The sequence below is a fragment of the Cicer arietinum genome, chromosome 2, assembly GCF_000331145.2.
Source record: "Cicer arietinum cultivar CDC Frontier isolate Library 1 chromosome 2, Cicar.CDCFrontier_v2.0, whole genome shotgun sequence".
Classification (NCBI taxonomy): Eukaryota; Viridiplantae; Streptophyta; class Magnoliopsida; order Fabales; family Fabaceae; genus Cicer; species Cicer arietinum.
The window spans coordinates 21,632,950-21,650,863 of NC_021161.2; the positions used below are offsets into that span (position 1 = coordinate 21,632,950).

At 31.8% G+C, this 17,914-nt stretch overlaps 1 non-coding gene across 1 annotated transcript; it reads right to left on the minus strand.

Annotated features, from left to right (window-relative positions):
* Window positions 1-17,157: 17,157 nt before the first annotated feature.
* LOC113784541 (small nucleolar RNA R71) lies at window positions 17,158-17,263 on the minus strand. Its single transcript, XR_003470596.1, has one exon. It is a non-coding gene; the product is annotated as a small nucleolar RNA R71 (small nucleolar RNA).
* Between the last annotated feature and the right edge of the window lie 651 nt (window positions 17,264-17,914).

Below are 17,914 nucleotides of genomic sequence, written 5' to 3' on the forward strand. Positions count from 1 at the left end.
TCTACTTATTTGTTCAATTCCATGACTTCCACTAATGCATACATTGTTGATTACTCTTTGGTTGTGGAAGTCTTGACATTCTTTAAAAAATAAATTTTGCAGTGACATGTTTGACATCATTTAGATAGTTAATAATCTCTCTTATTAACCCAGCGGTGAGCTTTAGGACATAAACACTTTAATTCTTAGGTTTGGGATTACCCAGACGGGTGTTATCCCTTCAGAACTTGCACTAGTTCTGACTTGCATCACTTGTAATTTATGCATACACTGAGGAATTTTGTTTGGTCGTTTGAGTCTTTCTAACTACTCTATGCAAATGTTATCCTTTACTAGCCCCTTTGGGCATTGCCCTTTTTTTTCGGTTACTAGCCACATTACAAGTTAAAGACCTGACTTTAATTACATCACATTAGTTGGAGTTAAGTAGAAAAAAAAATTGTCTCATCTTGGTAAAGTTCTAAGTTTGGGGTTACTCATGGGTAGAGCTGTCAATTTCACAAGTCCACAATTTATTGGCCCCAGCCCACATGCTTGAGGGGCCAAAAATTTCATAGTTTAAAAGGCTCCCAAAATCAGTGTACTTTGAAGAAGAAAAAAAAGGGAGAAAAAAAATTAGTGTACTTGATAAATAATGTCTTCTTGGTTCTTTTGTGTGTGTGAAGAAAAAAAAAGTTGTAGAACAATTTGAAAATGTGTACCTAACTCTAAGTAGTAAAGCCTACTATCCCAACATATTCTACCGTTAACTAAGCCTCATTACAACCCGAAAGTCCTCCAAAATGGTATGTGTTTGTTGCAATTGTGAGTGCTAATTAAAGTGTACAAATTGTGTTGTTTTTTTTATGACACCATGGAGTAATATGAATGTTTTGTAGTAGTTGGAACTTTAAGAATTGAGTTTGATTCTATTTGAGAAATTGAGTTTAAGTATACTTTTAACTGTACCAAATTTGAAACTAATTATTGCTTAGGGACAAGCAACAGATTAAATTTGGGTTTGGTTGATTTTAGTTCTTTGATTTAATGAAATGTTATGTTTTTATTTCTTTGATTAATTAGAGATTTGTAGTTTTACATTGTTTCTTTATTTTATGGTAGTTCTGAATTTTGGTGAGAAACCAACATGACCTATGGGGAGTATTTCAGCCATATCTGGAATTGTAAATGTCCAATTGGAGTCAAATCAAGTGCAAATGAAACCAAAGATCCATAGCTACAACATTCATGAGAAAACCAGAGCCAAATTCAGAATCCAAAGATAAGAAAAATGAAGACAGAAGAGGCTTTGCGCATAAAGCGCAAACGTTGCTCCAAGGGCGCATGTCTGCACCATTAGATTTGCTAGATTGCGCTTGAAGCGCGCCTGGGGCGCATGTCGCAGATTAGAATACATTAAGTCATTGATTTAGAACTAAAATGGACAAAAAACGTAAAAAAATTAATCCATTAAATCTTTTGAACTTCTTGGATGAACTATATGGATTTAGAACCAAAATGGACAAGAATAAACTTAGTAAAGAGCAAAATGACATAAAATATTAATCCATAGAGACTTTTTCCCTTATTAGATGAACTACATTAATTTATAATCAAAATGGACTACAATAAACCTAGTAAAGAGCAAAATAACAAAAAATATCAATCCATTGAGACTTTTTCCCTTATTAGACGAAATACATTTATTTAGAACCAAAATAGACTAAAATAAACCTAGTAAAGACCAAAATGACATAAAATATTAATCCATTGAAATTTTTATTCACATATTGAATGAACTACATTGATTATGACCCAAATTGGACTACAATAAACCTAGTAAAGACCAAAATGACCTAAAATAATAATCCACTGAGAGTTTTGAACTTATTGGATGAACTACATTTATTTTCAATCAAAATGGACTTCACTAAACCTAGTAAAAAGCAAAATGACATAAAATATTAATCAAATAGAACTTTTTCCCTTATTGGACGAATTTCATTGATTTGAGACCAAAATGGGCTTGAAAAAACCTAGTAAGGACCAAATTCACATAAAATATTAATCCATTTAGACTTTTGCCCATATTTGATGAACTACATTGATTAATAACGAAAGTGGACTACAATAAACCTAATATAGACCAAAATGACCAAAAATATTAATCCATTGAGAGTTTTGAACTTATTGGATGAACTACAATGATTTCACTACGCCAAAAATGACATTTTATAGCGCGTCTTTTATAGCGCTTTTTAAAAAAAGCGCTGTAATAGGCTTTTAAAAGTAAAATAAGGAGGTCTTTTACAGCGCTCTTTAAAAAAGCGCTGTAATAGGCTTTTAAAAGTAAAATAAGGAGGTCTTTTACAGCGCTCTTTAAAAAAGCGCTGTAATAGGCTTTTAAAAGTAAAATAAGGAGGTCTTTTACAGCGCTCTTTAAAAAAGCGCTGTAATAGGCTTTTAAAAGTAAAATAAGGAGGTCTTTTACAGCGCTCTTTAAAAAAGCGCTGTAATAGGCTTTTAAAAGTAAAATAAGGAGGTCTTTTACAGCGCTCTTTAAAAAAGCGCTGTAATAGGCTTTTAAAAGTAAAATAAGGAGGTCTTTTACAGCGCTCTTTAAAAAAGCGCTGTAATAGGCTTTTAAAAGTAAAATAAGGAGGTCTTTTACAGCGCTCTTTAAAAAAGCGCTGTAATAGGCTTTTAAAAGTAAAATAAGGAGGTCTTTTACAGCGCTCTTTAAAAAAGCGCTGTAATAGGCTTTTAAAAGTAAAATAAGGAGGTCTTTTACAGCGCTCTTTAAAAAAGCGCTGTAATAGGCTTTTAAAAGTAAAATAAGGAGGTCTTTTACAGCGCTCTTTAAAAAAGCGCTGTAATAGGCTTTTAAAAGTAAAATAAGGAGGTCTTTTACAGCGCTCTTTAAAAAAGCGCTGTAATAGGCTTTTAAAAGTAAAATAAGGAGGTCTTTTACAGCGCTCTTTAAAAAAGCGCTGTAATAGGCTTTTAAAAGTAAAATAAGGAGGTCTTTTACAGCGCTCTTTAAAAAAGCGCTGTAATAGGCTTTTAAAAGTAAAATAAGGAGGTCTTTTACAGCGCTCTTTAAAAAAGCGCTGTAATAGGCTTTTAAAAGTAAAATAAGGAGGTCTTTTACAGCGCTCTTTAAAAAAGCGCTGTAATAGGCTTTTAAAAGTAAAATAAGGAGGTCTTTTACAGCGCTCTTTAAAAAAGCGCTGTAATAGGCTTTTAAAAGTAAAATAAGGAGGTCTTTTACAGCGCTCTTTAAAAAAGCGCTGTAATAGGCTTTTAAAAGTAAAATAAGGAGGTCTTTTACAGCGCTCTTTAAAAAAGCGCTGTAATAGGCTTTTAAAAGTAAAATAAGGAGGTCTTTTACAGCGCTCTTTAAAAAAGCGCTGTAATAGGCTTTTAAAAGTAAAATAAGGAGGTCTTTTACAGCGCTCTTTAAAAAAGCGCTGTAATAGGCTTTTAAAAGTAAAATAAGGAGGTCTTTTACAGCGCTCTTTAAAAAAGCGCTGTAATAGGCTTTTAAAAGTAAAATAAGGAGGTCTTTTACAGCGCTCTTTAAAAAAGCGCTGTAATAGGCTTTTAAAAGTAAAATAAGGAGGTCTTTTACAGCGCTCTTTAAAAAAGCGCTGTAATAGGCTTTTAAAAGTAAAATAAGGAGGTCTTTTACAGCGCTCTTTAAAAAAGCGCTGTAATAGGCTTTTAAAAGTAAAATAAGGAGGTCTTTTACAGCGCTCTTTAAAAAAGCGCTGTAATAGGCTTTTAAAAGTAAAATAAGGAGGTCTTTTACAGCGCTCTTTAAAAAAGCGCTGTAATAGGCTTTTAAAAGTAAAATAAGGAGGTCTTTTACAGCGCTCTTTAAAAAAGCGCTGTAATAGGCTTTTAAAAGTAAAATAAGGAGGTCTTTTACAGCGCTCTTTAAAAAAGCGCTGTAATAGGCTTTTAAAAAATAAAATAAGAAGGTCTTTTACAGCGCTTTTTTAAAAAAGCGCCGTAAAACTAATACAACAAGCAGCGCGTTTTTAGAAGAGATTTACAACGCTTTTTTTTTATTTTAAAGAGCGCTGTTGTATCTTTTTACAGCGCTGGATACTACAGCGCTTAATTTTTTGAAAAAGCGCTGTAAATGGCTTAAAAAAAGCGCTGTAAAATACCATTTTTCGCGTAGTGTTTACAACCAAAATTCACCAAAATAAACCTAGTAAATACCAAAATGACCTAGAATATTAATCCTTTTAGACTTTTGCATTTATTTAACGCACTACATTGATTTAGAACAAAAATGGCCAGAAAAACATAGTAAATCCCAAAATGAGAGAAAATATTAATCCATTGAGACTTTTGAACTTGTTGGACGAACTACGTTGATTGAGAACCTGAATGAACTAGAATAAACCTACTAAAGAACAAAATGACATAAATTATTAAACCATTGAGACTTTGGCTCTTATTGGTCTAACAAAATTGATTTAGAAACAAAATGGGCTAGAACAAACAAAGTAAAGACCAAAATGACATAAAATATTAGTCCATTGAGACTTTCGGCCTTATTAGACGAACTACATTAACTAAGAACCAAAATGGACTACAATAAACTTAGTACGTAGCAAAATGACATAAACTATTAATTCATTGAGACTTTTGCTCTTCTTTGACGTACTACATTGATTTAGAAGCAAAATGGACTATAATAAACCTAGTAAAGACCAAAATAACATAAAATATTAATCCATTGAAACTTTTTCCCTTATTGGACGTACTACATTGATTTACAATCCAAATGGAGTAGAATAAACCTAGCAAAGACCAAAATGAGCACAAGTATTATTCCTTTGAGATTTTTACACTTATCGGACCAACTACATTGATGTAGAACCAAAATGGACTTAGAATAAAGCTAGTAAAGACCAAAATGACATAAAATATTAATCCATTGAGACTTTTTCCCTTATTGGACGAACTACATTGATTAAGAACCAAAATGGACGACAATAAACCTAGTAAAGACCAAAAATATTAATCCATCGAGAGTTTTGAACTTATTGGATCAACTACAATGATTTGCAACCAAAATTGACCAAAATAAACCTTGTAAAGTATTAAATAACATCAAATATTAATCCTTTGAGACTTTTGCACTTCTTTCACGAACTACATTGATTCAAAACAAAAATGGAATAGAAAAACATTTTAAATACCAAAATGAGCAAAAATATTAATTCATTGAGACTTTTGGACTTATGGGACGAACTACATTGATTTAGAACCTAAATGGACTAGAATAAACCTAGTAAAGATAAAAATTACATTAAATATTAATCCATTGAGACTTTTTCCCTTATTAGACACACTACATTGATTTAGGACCAAAGTGTACTGGAGTAAACCTAGTATCGTGCATAATGACATAAAATATCAATCCATTGAGACTTTTGCCCTTATTAGACGAACTACATAGATTTAGAACCAAAATGGACTAGAATAAACCTAGTAAAAACCAAAATGACATAAAATATTAATCCATTGAGTCTTTTTACTTATTGGATGAACTACATTGATTAAGACCCAAATTGGACTATAACAAACCTAGTAAAGATCAAAATGACCTAAAATAATAATTCATTGAGAGTTTTGAACTTATTGGACGAACTACATTCATTTACAATCAAAATTGACTTGAATAAACCTAGTAAGGCACAAAATGACATAAAATATTAATCAAATAGAACTTTTTCCCTTGTGGGACGAACTACGTTGATTTGAGACCAAAATGGGTTTAAATAAACGTAGTAAAGACCAAATTGACATAAAATATTAATCCATTGAGACTTTTGCCCTTATTGGATGAACTTAATTGATTAAGAACTAAAATAGACTATATTAAACCGAGTAAAGACCAAAATGACAAAAATATTAATCCATTGAGAGTTTTCAACTTATTGGATGAACTACAATGATTTACAACCAAAATTGACCAAAATAAACCAAGTAAAGACCAAAATGACCTAAAATATTAATCATTGTAGACTTTTGCACTTATTTCACGAGCTACATAGATTTTAACAAAAATCGCTAGAAAAACATAATGCATACCAAAATGAGCAAAAATATTAATCCATTGAGTTTTTTGGACTTATTGGACGATTTACATTGATTGAGAACCTGAATGGACTACAATAAACCTAATAACGAACAAAATGACATAAATTATTAATTCATTGAGACTTTGCCTCTTATTGGACAAACTACATTGATTTAAAACAAAAATGGGCTAGAACAAACACAGTAATAACCAAAATGACATAAAATATTAATCATTGAGACTTTTGCCATTATTGGACGAACTACATTGTTTTAGAAGCAAAATGGACTATAATAAACCTAGTAAAGACCAAAATAACGTAAAATGTTAATCCATTCAAACTTTTGCCCTTATTGGACGAACTACATTTATTAAGAAGCAAAATAGTTTACAATAAACCTAGTAAAGACTAAAATGACCTAAAATATTAATCCATTGGGAGTTTTGAACTAATTGGAAGAACTACATTGATTTACAAACAAGTAAAGACCAAAATGAGCACAAATATTATTCCTTTGAGACTTTTGCTTTATTGGATGAAGTACATTGATGTAGAACCAAAATAGACTAGAATAAACCTAGTAAAGACCAAAATGTCATAAAATATTAATCCATTGAGACCTTTGCCCTTGTTGGACGAACTACATTGATTAAGAACCAAAATGGACAACAATAAACCTAGTAAAGACCAAAAATATTAATCCATTGACAGTTTTTTATCTTATTGGATGAACTACAATGATTTACAACCAAAATTGACCAAAATAAACCTTGTAAAGTCCAAAATATCATAAAATATTAATCCTATGAGAATTTTGCTCTTATTCCACGAACTACATTGATTTAGAAAAAAATAGACTAGAAAAACATAGTACATACTAAAATGAGCAAAATACTAATCTATTGAAACTCTTGGACTTATTGGAAGAACTATATTGATTGAGAACCTGAACGGACTAGAATAAACCTAGTAAAGAGCAAAATGACATAAATTATTAATCCATTGAGACTTTTGCACTTATTGGATTAACCACATTGATTTAGAACCAAAATGGGATAAAATAAACATAGTAAAGACCAAAATGACATGAAATATTAATCCATTGAGACTTTTGCCCTTATTGGATGACCTACATTGATTTAGAACCTAAAAGGACTATAATAAACCTAGTAAAGACCAAAATGACATAATATATTAATCCATTGAGACCTTTGTCGTTATTGGACGAACTACATTAATTAAGATCTAAAATGACCTAAAATATTAATCCGGTTTTCATGCGATTAAATTCAAATGGTTTTCATGCGATTTTCGTGCCATATGACAAAAATATACTGAAGTCCGTTTTTTCAGATCAAACGATGGCTAGTGTTTGAAATCTGACCCAGAACCCGAAACAAAGTTATAAATTTAGGAGAAGAATGCTAAAAGGGTTTTGTCGATCCTTGATTTTATCTAGACTTTTCTTGCGATTTTTGTGGCAGCCGACAAAAATAGACCGAAATCCGTATTTTCAGACCAGTAGATGGCTAGTGTTTGAAATCTTCCCTACAATCGAAATCTTCTGTATTTTCAGACCAGTAGATGGCTAGTCTTCGATTTCATATGGACGTTTCATGCGATTTTTGTACCAGCCGACAAAAATGAAGTAAAATTCGTATTTTCAAACCAAACGATGGGTAGTGTTGGAAATCAGACCCAGAACCTAAAACACAGTTAACAATTTATGAGAAGAATGCTAAAAGGGTCTCCTAGTCCTCGATTTCATCTGAACTTTTCATGCGATTATTGTACCAGCCAACAAAAATAGATCGAAATCACTATTTTCGGACCAGACGATGACTAGTGCTTGAAATCTGATCCGGCACCCGGAACACAATTATAAGTTTAGGAGAAGAATGCTACAAGGGTCTCCCGATCTTCGATTTCATTTTGCCTTTTCAAGCGATTTTCATACTAGTCGAAAAAAATTAACCAAAAACCATATTTTCGGACCAAACGATGGGTAGTGTTTTAAAATTGAGCCGAAATCTGAAACTCAGTAATAAATTTAGGAGAAGAATGCTACAAGGGTCTTCCGGTCCTCGATTTCATCTGGACTTTTCATGCGATTTTGGTACCAACATACAAAAATGAACTGAAATCCGCATTTTCAAACCAGACGATTGCTAGTATTTGAAATCTGACACGGAACCCGAAACACAATTATAAATCTATGAAAAGAATGCTACAAGGGTCTCCCGATCCCTGATTTCGTCTGGACTTTTCATGCGATTTTTGTTCCAGCTGACAAAAATTGACCGAAATCCGTATTTTTTTACTAGACGATAGCTAGTGTTTTAAGTCGAACCCGGAACTGGAAACACAGTTATAAATTTTGGAGAAGAATGCTACAAGTGTTTCCCGATCAACGATTTCATCTAGACTTTTCGGGCGATTTTCGTACCAGCCGACAAATATGGGCCGAATTCCATATTTTTGAACTAGACGATGGCTAGTGATTGAAATCTGACATGGAACCTGAAACACTGTCATAAATTTAGGAAAAGAATGCTACGAGGGTCTCCCGATCCTCGATTTCGTCTAGACTTTTCGGGAGATTTTTGTACCGACCAACAAAATTGGATCGAAATCTATATTTTTGGACCAGACGATGGCTAGTGTTTGAAATCTTACCCATAACCCAAAACATAGTTATTAACTTAGGAGATGAATGCCACAAGGGTCTCCCGATTGCTGATTTTGTTAGGACTTTTGATGCGATTTTTGTACCAGCCGAAAAAAATGAACCGAAATCCTGGTCCTCGATTTTATATTGACTTTTCATGCGATTTTTGTACCAGCTGACAAAAATGGACCGAATTTCGTATTTTAGGACCAAAGAATGGCTAGTGTTTGAAATCTGACCTGAAACACGGTTAAAAATTTAGGAAAAGAATGCTAAAAAGGTCTCCTGGTCCTCGATTTATCAGGACTTTTCATGCAATTATTGTACCAGTAGACATAAATGGACTGAAATCCGTATTATCGAACCTGGCGGTGGCTAGTGTTTGAAATCTGACACGGAACCCAAAACATAGTTATAAATTTAGGAGAAGAATGCTACAAGGGTCTCCCGGTTTTGGATTTCATCTAGACTTTTCGAGCGATTTTCGTACAAGCCGACAAAAAAGGACGAAAATCTATAATTTAGGACCTGATGTTCATAGCATTCAGACACATATTTCTAGCTTTTTAGTTTGGTATTTTAAAAGCTCGTTATAACTTAGAATAATTTATTTAGCTTTTTTCTAAACTTTGGGTCGAAATTAAATTATAATTTTATTATTTGCATTTTGACCCTTGTTCGCTCTATAGGTCGTAACTTGAGCTATGGATATTGGATTGGCGCCTACAAGTAGCCGTTCAAAATCTAAAAATAAGAGCTACAACTTTTGTGATGGAATAAAAGCCCAATGCCGAACTTTACCAGGCCTAAATTGCAGATTTCATAATCTAAACTTTTGTAATAATTTTAAATAACGGACCACTTGTTTTTAAACCCTAAATCCTAAATCCCAAAATCGAGTACTATATATTGGGAGTTTTCTTTCATTTCTATGACATGAAATTTTTTGGATTCACATTAATACAAGAAATTAACACTTTTAATTTTAATTTCATGAAAGGCTAATTTTATAAGATTAACCCACGAGTTTAGAGTTTCATCAACACCTTGAGATTCAGGTTACACCTTCAATTTTGCTTCATGATTTTATTTCTGTTTATTTGATTATATTCATTTTTGATTGCTTAAATTAAATTTCAATAGGATCGATTAAATTCATTTTACAGAATTTGGTTTCAGTTTCTAATTTAATTTAATTATAATTTTGCGACGCTTGATCGTTAATTGTAATATTTTGATGATTGTGATGCTTAATTCACATAGGATTCATTACGCTTGTTTGATCAATTCTATATTCAAATAAGAATAGAATCACGAATTAGAAATTAAACTCATTAATAAAATCTATGATACGTCTGAAACTCGAATGAGTGGATTAATTGTTTTACTCATATGTTAAAACAAAAATATAAATAAAAAAAACCTTTCGAATTTCAACTTTCAATTTGGTTAATATTATTATATCAAAAGTCCTTGCGAAACGACTTGAGTTATTGCCTCTATTGACATTTTATCAATTGTATTTGACCCACGTGTGTAACATCCCAAATTTCATAACCAAATATTTTATTAATTAAATAGGATTTTAAATAAATTAATTTGGTGTTAAAATTATTTTAGAATATATGTTGATTAGTTTTATGATTACTTCTCCTTATTTGGTGTATATGTATTTAATTTAATGAGTAATATAAATTATAAATTTTATGTTTAGTTATTTAATTTGTTTTAAAAAATTAAATGGTATTTTAGCAAAACTATTTTAGAGGATAAGATGTTGACTGAGTTTACATGTAGATTTGCATTAGATATTTGATGTGATATTTTTATGTGCGTTAAACTACATGATAATTGTTTGCATAGTTATATTTTAATTATTTAAGAGTATTTCCTATTTTCATTATTTATTTTACAAATAATTGTCTTAAGAAAGTAGTAATATTGTCATTAATTTCTTTATTTTTATATAATTTCTATGATTTGATGGTTTTGTACGTATTTATTGGGATTAAGTACTAAATATAAATTATTTATGTTATATTTATTTATTTTATCGTTTTGACTATTCTATAAAGATGGTAGTATTTTTATGTGATTATTTTGTAAAATATTATAGTAATAATTGTAGTTAATATTGTGAATATAAGAGTTTTTGTCATTAATATATTTTAAAATAGTAATTATTTTAATTACTTTTTATAAATATTAGTGTTGAAATATTAGTAATACTTTAGTAAAAAGTTGTGTTAAAAACTTTAGTTTTGGTAATTGTTGGTTTTATTTTAAAAAAAGAAAAGAAAAGAGTAAAATGTGTTTTATGGATTTGGCCCAAGAACAAGTAAAACCTAATTTAAAAAAATACCAATATATATATAATGAAACACCATGTCCTGCCAAGAAGAAACAAAAATTAGGATTACCGTTTGGCGATAATTGTTCCAGAAAACTTTCTCCATTTTTATTCAAATTTCAGTATGTTGTTTCATTGATTTAGCTAGTCAATTATACACACTTTTTCAGATTTTTAATCATGTCAGTTCCTCTCTAAAATATCCAACTTCTCCGTTTATATGATTCATTATTTTGAATTGTTCTTCTTCACCGTAAGTCCGATTTGAATGAAATCAATGCCAAAACGATCGTGTGAACGATGGCGATATTATACTATGACTATTTTCGGCTTTAGGTAAGTTAACTTGATTCATTTTCGAAAATTGACTTTTTTAGAGTGTGTTTTCATAATTTATTTTTTACGTTTACACATAAACTGTCGAGTTAGATCGAATGAAGGGTAAGAAGTCAAAGAACAATTTTTTTTTCTTCCAGACTCGTATTCGTGTGTGAAAGCTTCAAAATAAGATAAGGGGTGAAAGGGCGTTTGAATTCATGAGTATAATATATTGTGAGGTGAACGAGAAAACCGTATTTCCTAACGATTCATTTGGGGTTCGCTACGCACGGCGGTAGCCCTATTTAGTACTAATTGAATTAATGTGATTAATTATGGGTTGTAGGATTAAATATGGATTAGAAAATTTTATTAGTTTGTTGTTTGATTTAAATTTTGCAATTGTGCGGTATGTGTGAAGAAAGTATAAGTTTTTATTTTTAATGTGTTGAAAGTCTTATTTATGATATATGTGATAAAATTTGAATTTATGTGTGGCATAAATGAAGGTTTTAATTTCTATATGTATGTGAAGAAAGTTTAAATTTTTATGATATAAGTATTGATTTCTATGATACCTTAATAAATATATGATTTCTTGATATGTGTGGTGGAAGCTTTGATCTGTGTGATAGTTGTTTATAAATATATGATCTTCATGATATGTGGGGTGGAAGCTTTGATTTATATGATGGTTGTTTAAGAATATTTGATTTTCTTGATAAGAACTTGTGATGTATGATTTAGGGATATTTGAATAAGGTGGTGATTTCGTATAAGTTATTTTGGATCATCTGACTTAATCTTAGTAGGCTATGTGGGAATGTTTGATTTTGATGATACATCATCATGTCATGACATATGCATCTTAGTGGACTGTGTGGGAATATTTTATTTTGATAATGCACCATCATGTCATGGCGTATGCATCTTCGTAGAAGTTACCTTTGTGGCAGGTTTTTTTTCCCATTGGTATGGGTGATTTTCTGTGTGGAAGTTGCCTTAGTAGCATGTATTATATCCGGATCATATAGTTATTAGGAGCATGCATAGCATTGCACCGTCTTGTGATTGTTTGGTTGTGGTTAATGTGTATTTAATGTGATAATAATTTCTCTTAGATGATTTCATGTTATAATGAGATATTAATTCTTCTTGAGTGATTTTGACTTTATAATATGATTTTTTCTTGAAATGCTTTGTCATATTGTGATGTGTTTGATACGGCTATGTGTTGAATATTTGTGTGTTCTTCTTACTTATATTATACTATTAACATCATTTTAAAACTCATCTCCTTTGTTGTTTGTGTTTGACTGGCTGAGTCCTGCGTTTGTGAAATTGCAGTTATTACAGGTTAAAGAAACTTGAAGTTCAAGTTTGGGAGAAGCATCGCTCTGTTAGGTTATATTGGGAAAGAGAGTAATAAGTTGTATTTTACTTATTTACTTAGAAATGACTTTTTGTGTGAAAACTAAACAAGTATTACTAAGTGTTTGGAATTAAATTAAGAAACTATAGTTAAATCAAATTTATTTAAATTACACTTTTCTATAGGAGGAAAAAGACTAAAGTATTTAATTTGTATTTTCAGAAACGTGATATTCTAATAACTCATAAAAGTTTCTATTGTTTTGAAGGAGTTTTATTTATCCGCTGCAAATTCAAATAAAAATAGGATATAAGTTATTATGTATATTATTTTGGGGTTTATGATTTACTAACTATTTAAATGAATAGTAGTTACGGTATTCTTACTTAAATAAATAATAAGATAACATAAAATAGTCGTAATTTTTCTAAGCAATAAGTATTTTGAGGTAATGCTTTGGATCAAAAAATTTGGGCGTTACAATGTGCGACAGCGAATCAAATTGGCGTCGTTGTCGGGAACTCTCTAATAACAATATTAACCAATTTTAGAGTATTACTAACCATCCTAACAATTGTTTCTTCGTGTTTTGTTTCTCTACAGGTCGGGTAGGCTTGTTGCTAGCTCGTAAGTTGAGAGCTTTCCCAATTTCACTCCAAGATGCTGCCAAGGACTGGTTATACTACCTTCAACTAGGTTATGTTACAAGTTGAAATGATCTCAAGAAGTTGTTTCTAGAAAAAATTATTCCCTTCCTCAATAGTTACTTCAATCAGAAAAGAAATGTAGCATTAGACAGATTGACATGGAATCATTACATGAGTATTGGGAGATATTCAAGAAATTAGTGTCTAACTGTCCTCATCACCAGATTTCTGAACAATTGCTCATCCAATATTTTTATGAAGGCTTCATACCTACGGATAGAAGCATTTGGATGCTGCTAGTGGGGGAGCACTTGTCGATAAGACCCCAGAAGCGGCAAAGGCTTTGATTGAGAACATGTCCATTAATTCTCAACAGTTTACAACCAGAAGCAATTCAGCAGTGTTGACAAGGGGTGTGAATGAAATTTAAGCTTCTTCCCACAAGAATTTAGAAGGTAGACTTGATGAGATTACATCTTTAGCAAAAAGGTTGGCAATAGGTAAAACCTAAGTAGTGGTCTGTGGTATTTGCACTTCTCCATAACATCCTACAGATTCATGTCCTACATTGCAAGAAGATCCAATTGTTGATGCTTCTCAAGCATATGCAGCAAATATATACAATCCTCAAGCCAACTATGATATGTCATCTAACAAGTACAATCCCGATTGGAGAAACCATCCCAAACTGAGATGGGGGAATTCATCTGCACAACATCAAACTAGGCAGCAGCAACAACAACAAAATATTCCACAACAGCAAAACAATGCACCTTCATTAGAGGACCTTGTTAAGTATATGGTTGTCCAAAATCTCCAATTTCAACAAAGAACAGATTGTGCCATTCAAAATTTGGAAACAAAGATTGGTCAGCTAGCAACTTCAATTAATCAATTACAGACTCATGGGTCAAACCAATTGCCTGCACAATCAGTAGAAAATCCAAATGCTCCTAATGTCAGTGCAATTACATTGAGGTATGGGAAAGCTGTTGAAATACCAAAGGTACCTGAAACTACTTTGAAAAATAACATGGTTGTTGAGGACACTTTGATACCTGAAACTGTTGATGTTGAGCAAAATATATCACTTCTTTTTCCTCAAAGGACAGTGAAGACTAAGAAAATGGATGAGGGAGATAGGGACAAGGAGATCCTGAATACATTTAGGAAGGTGGAAGTGAACATTTCCCTCCTTGAAGCAATTAAATAGATTCTGAGATATGCAAAATTTCTAAAAGATTTGTGCACACACAAGAGAATGTTAAAAGGTAATGAAAGAGTAAACATGGGGCAAAATATTTCAGCCCTCATTCCGCCCATGCCTTTGAAATGCAAAGATCCAGGAACTATTTCCATTGCATGTACCATAGGCAATAGCCAATTTGAAAATTCTATGTTAGATTTAAGAGATTCCATTAATGTTATGCCTACATCTAATTTTAACTCTCTTGCTCTTGGACCTTTAGAGAGTACAAGTGTTACCATTCAATTGGAAAACAAGAGCAATGTTCGTCCTGTTGGACTTGTGGAGGATGTTCTTGTTTGAGTTAGTGAATTGATATTTCCTGCAAATTTTTACATTCTGGACATGGAGGGAGAGGGAGAGAATAAGTCCAACAGGGCTTCTGTCATCTTAGGTAGACCATTATTGAAAATTACTAGAACAAAAATTGATGTGCATGCTGGAACTCTATCCATGGAATTTGGTGATAGCATTGTAAAATCTAACATCTTTGATGTTATAAAACACCCCATGGAAGAGCATTCTAATTTTCAAATTCAATTGCTTGTTGATTGATCATAGCATTTGGGCACATGTTTCTAACTTTTTAGTTTGGTATTTTAAAAGCTCTTCATAGTTTAGATTATTATTTTTAGCTTGTTTCTAAACTTTGGGTCGAATTTCAATTATAATTTTATTATTTGCATTTTATTTTTATTATTTGCATTTTGACTCTTTCTCGCTCTATAGGTCATAACTTGAGCTCTGGATATCGGATTGACGCATATGAGCTCTGGATATCGGATTGTGTCGAAAGAAAACACCAATTCCAAACTTTATTGGTCCTAAATTGCAGATTTCATAATCTGAACTTTTGTAATAATTTTAATTAGCGGGTCACTTGTTTTTAAACCCTAAAGTCCAATATCAAGTACTATATATTGGCAGTTTTGTTTCTTTTCTGAAAAGGAAAAAAATTAGGGTTCAAATTGCTACAAGAAATAAACAGTTTTTATTTTAATTTCCTGGAAGACTAATTTTATAATATTAATCCACGAGTTCAGAGTTTCATCAACACCTTGAGATTCAGGTTACACTGTCAATTTAGATTCATGATTATATTCTTGTTTATTTGATTATATTGATATTTTGATTGCTTAAAGTGAATTTCAATAGGATCGATTGAATTTATTTCACTGAATTTGGTTTCGGTTTCTAATTTAATTGAATTATAATTTCGTGACGCTTGATCGTTAATTGTAATATTTTGATGATTGTGATGCTTAATCAATCAAAGAAACCAAATTCACATAGGACTGATTACGCTTGTTTGATCAATTCTATAGTCAAATAAGAATAGAATCACAAATTAGAAATTAAACTCATTGATAGAATCTGTGATAGATCTGAAACTCGAATAAGTGGATTAATCGTTTTTCTCATATGTTAAATCAAAAATTTAAAAGACCCCCCTTTTTAATTTCAACTTTCAATTTGGTTATTATTATTATATCAGATTTCCTTGCGAAACGATTCGAATTATTACCTCTATTTATATTTTATTAATTGTATTTGACCCGTGTGTGATAGTGGATCAAATTGGCGCTGTTGTCGGAGACTCTCTAATAACAATATTATCCGATATTAACTTTGTTTTTCAAGCAACTGTCTTGGATAGCTCCAAAATTTTACCAAAAAAATAATAAGGAATAGGAATCCCTTATAAGGGAAATGATGGTCAAAATCTAAAATTCCTTCGTTTAGATCCTTTTTTCAATTTTTTGAATTTTTCATATTCTCCGAAAATTTCAAAAAAATTTGTGTTGCCTTTATTTGATTTTTAGAAATTTTTTGTGGTATTTTTATATTTTTTGGATTTTATTTGATAGTGTTTTCGATTTTCTCACTTCAATTTTAGCATTAGGGACATTGTTGGAATTTTCATAATTGTTATTTTGCATTGCATTATTATGATGATGCATGACAAGGGCTAGTTCTGTGAATCTTCATTCTCTTGAACCTGAAATAGATAGGATATTACATTTATGTCGTAGACTTAATAGAGTTGCTAGTGTTAACGGGTTAGAGTCAGATACTGAAATTGACAACTTGTTGCAAATATGGTTGATGCGAATAATCAAACCTTAAGACAACTTGCTACACCTAATGTCAATTATAATGCATTATGTATCACATATCTTGAAGTTATTGTACCATTTGAACTTAAATTTGGTTTAATACATTTGCTTCCAATGTTTAATGGTCTTGCAGGTGAGGATCTCCTCAAACACTTGAAGGAATTCCATGTTGTGTGTTCTACCATGAAGCCTCAAGGAGTCACAAAAGACCACATTAAGCTAAGAGCCTTCCCATTTTCACTCCAAGATGCTACCAAGGACTGGTTATACTACCTTCAACCAGGTTCTGTTACAAGTTGGAATGATCTCAAGATATTGTTCCTAGAAAAGTTCTTCCCTGCCTCAAGAGTTGCTTCAATCAGAAAAGAAATATGTGGCATCAAGCAGATTGACAGGGAATCCTTACATGAGTATTGGGAGAGATTCAAGAAATTAGTGTCAAGTTGTCCTCATCACCAGATTTCTGAACAATTGCTCATCAAATATTTTTATGAAGGCTTGCAACCTATGGATAAAAGCATTATGGATGCTGCTAGTGGGGGAGCACTTGTCGATAAGACCCCATAAGCAGCAAAGGCTTCGATTGAGAACATGTCCATTAATTCTCAGTAGTTTACAACTAGAAGCAATTCAATAGTGTTGAGGAAGGGTGTGAATGAAATTCAAGCTTCTTCCCACAAGAATTTAGAAGGAAAACTTGATGAGCGTACATCTTTAGTAAAAATATTGGCAATAGGTAAAATCCAAGCAGTGGTTTGTGGTATTTGCACTTCTCTAGAGCATCCTTCAGATTCATGTCCTACATTGCAAGAAGATCCCATTGCTGATGCTCCTCAAGCATATGCAACAAATATATACAATCCTCATGCCAACTATGATCTATCATCTAACAGGTAGAATCCTGGTTGGAGAAACCATCCCAACTTGAGATGGGGGAATTCATTTGCACAACAGCAACTCCAGCTGCAACAGCAAAACAATGCACCTTCATTAGAGGACCTCGTTAAGCAGATGGCTGTCCAGAATCTCCAATTTCAACAAAGAACAGATTCCACCATTCAAAATTTGGAAACAAAGATTGGTCAACTAGCCACTTCAATCAATCAACTAAAG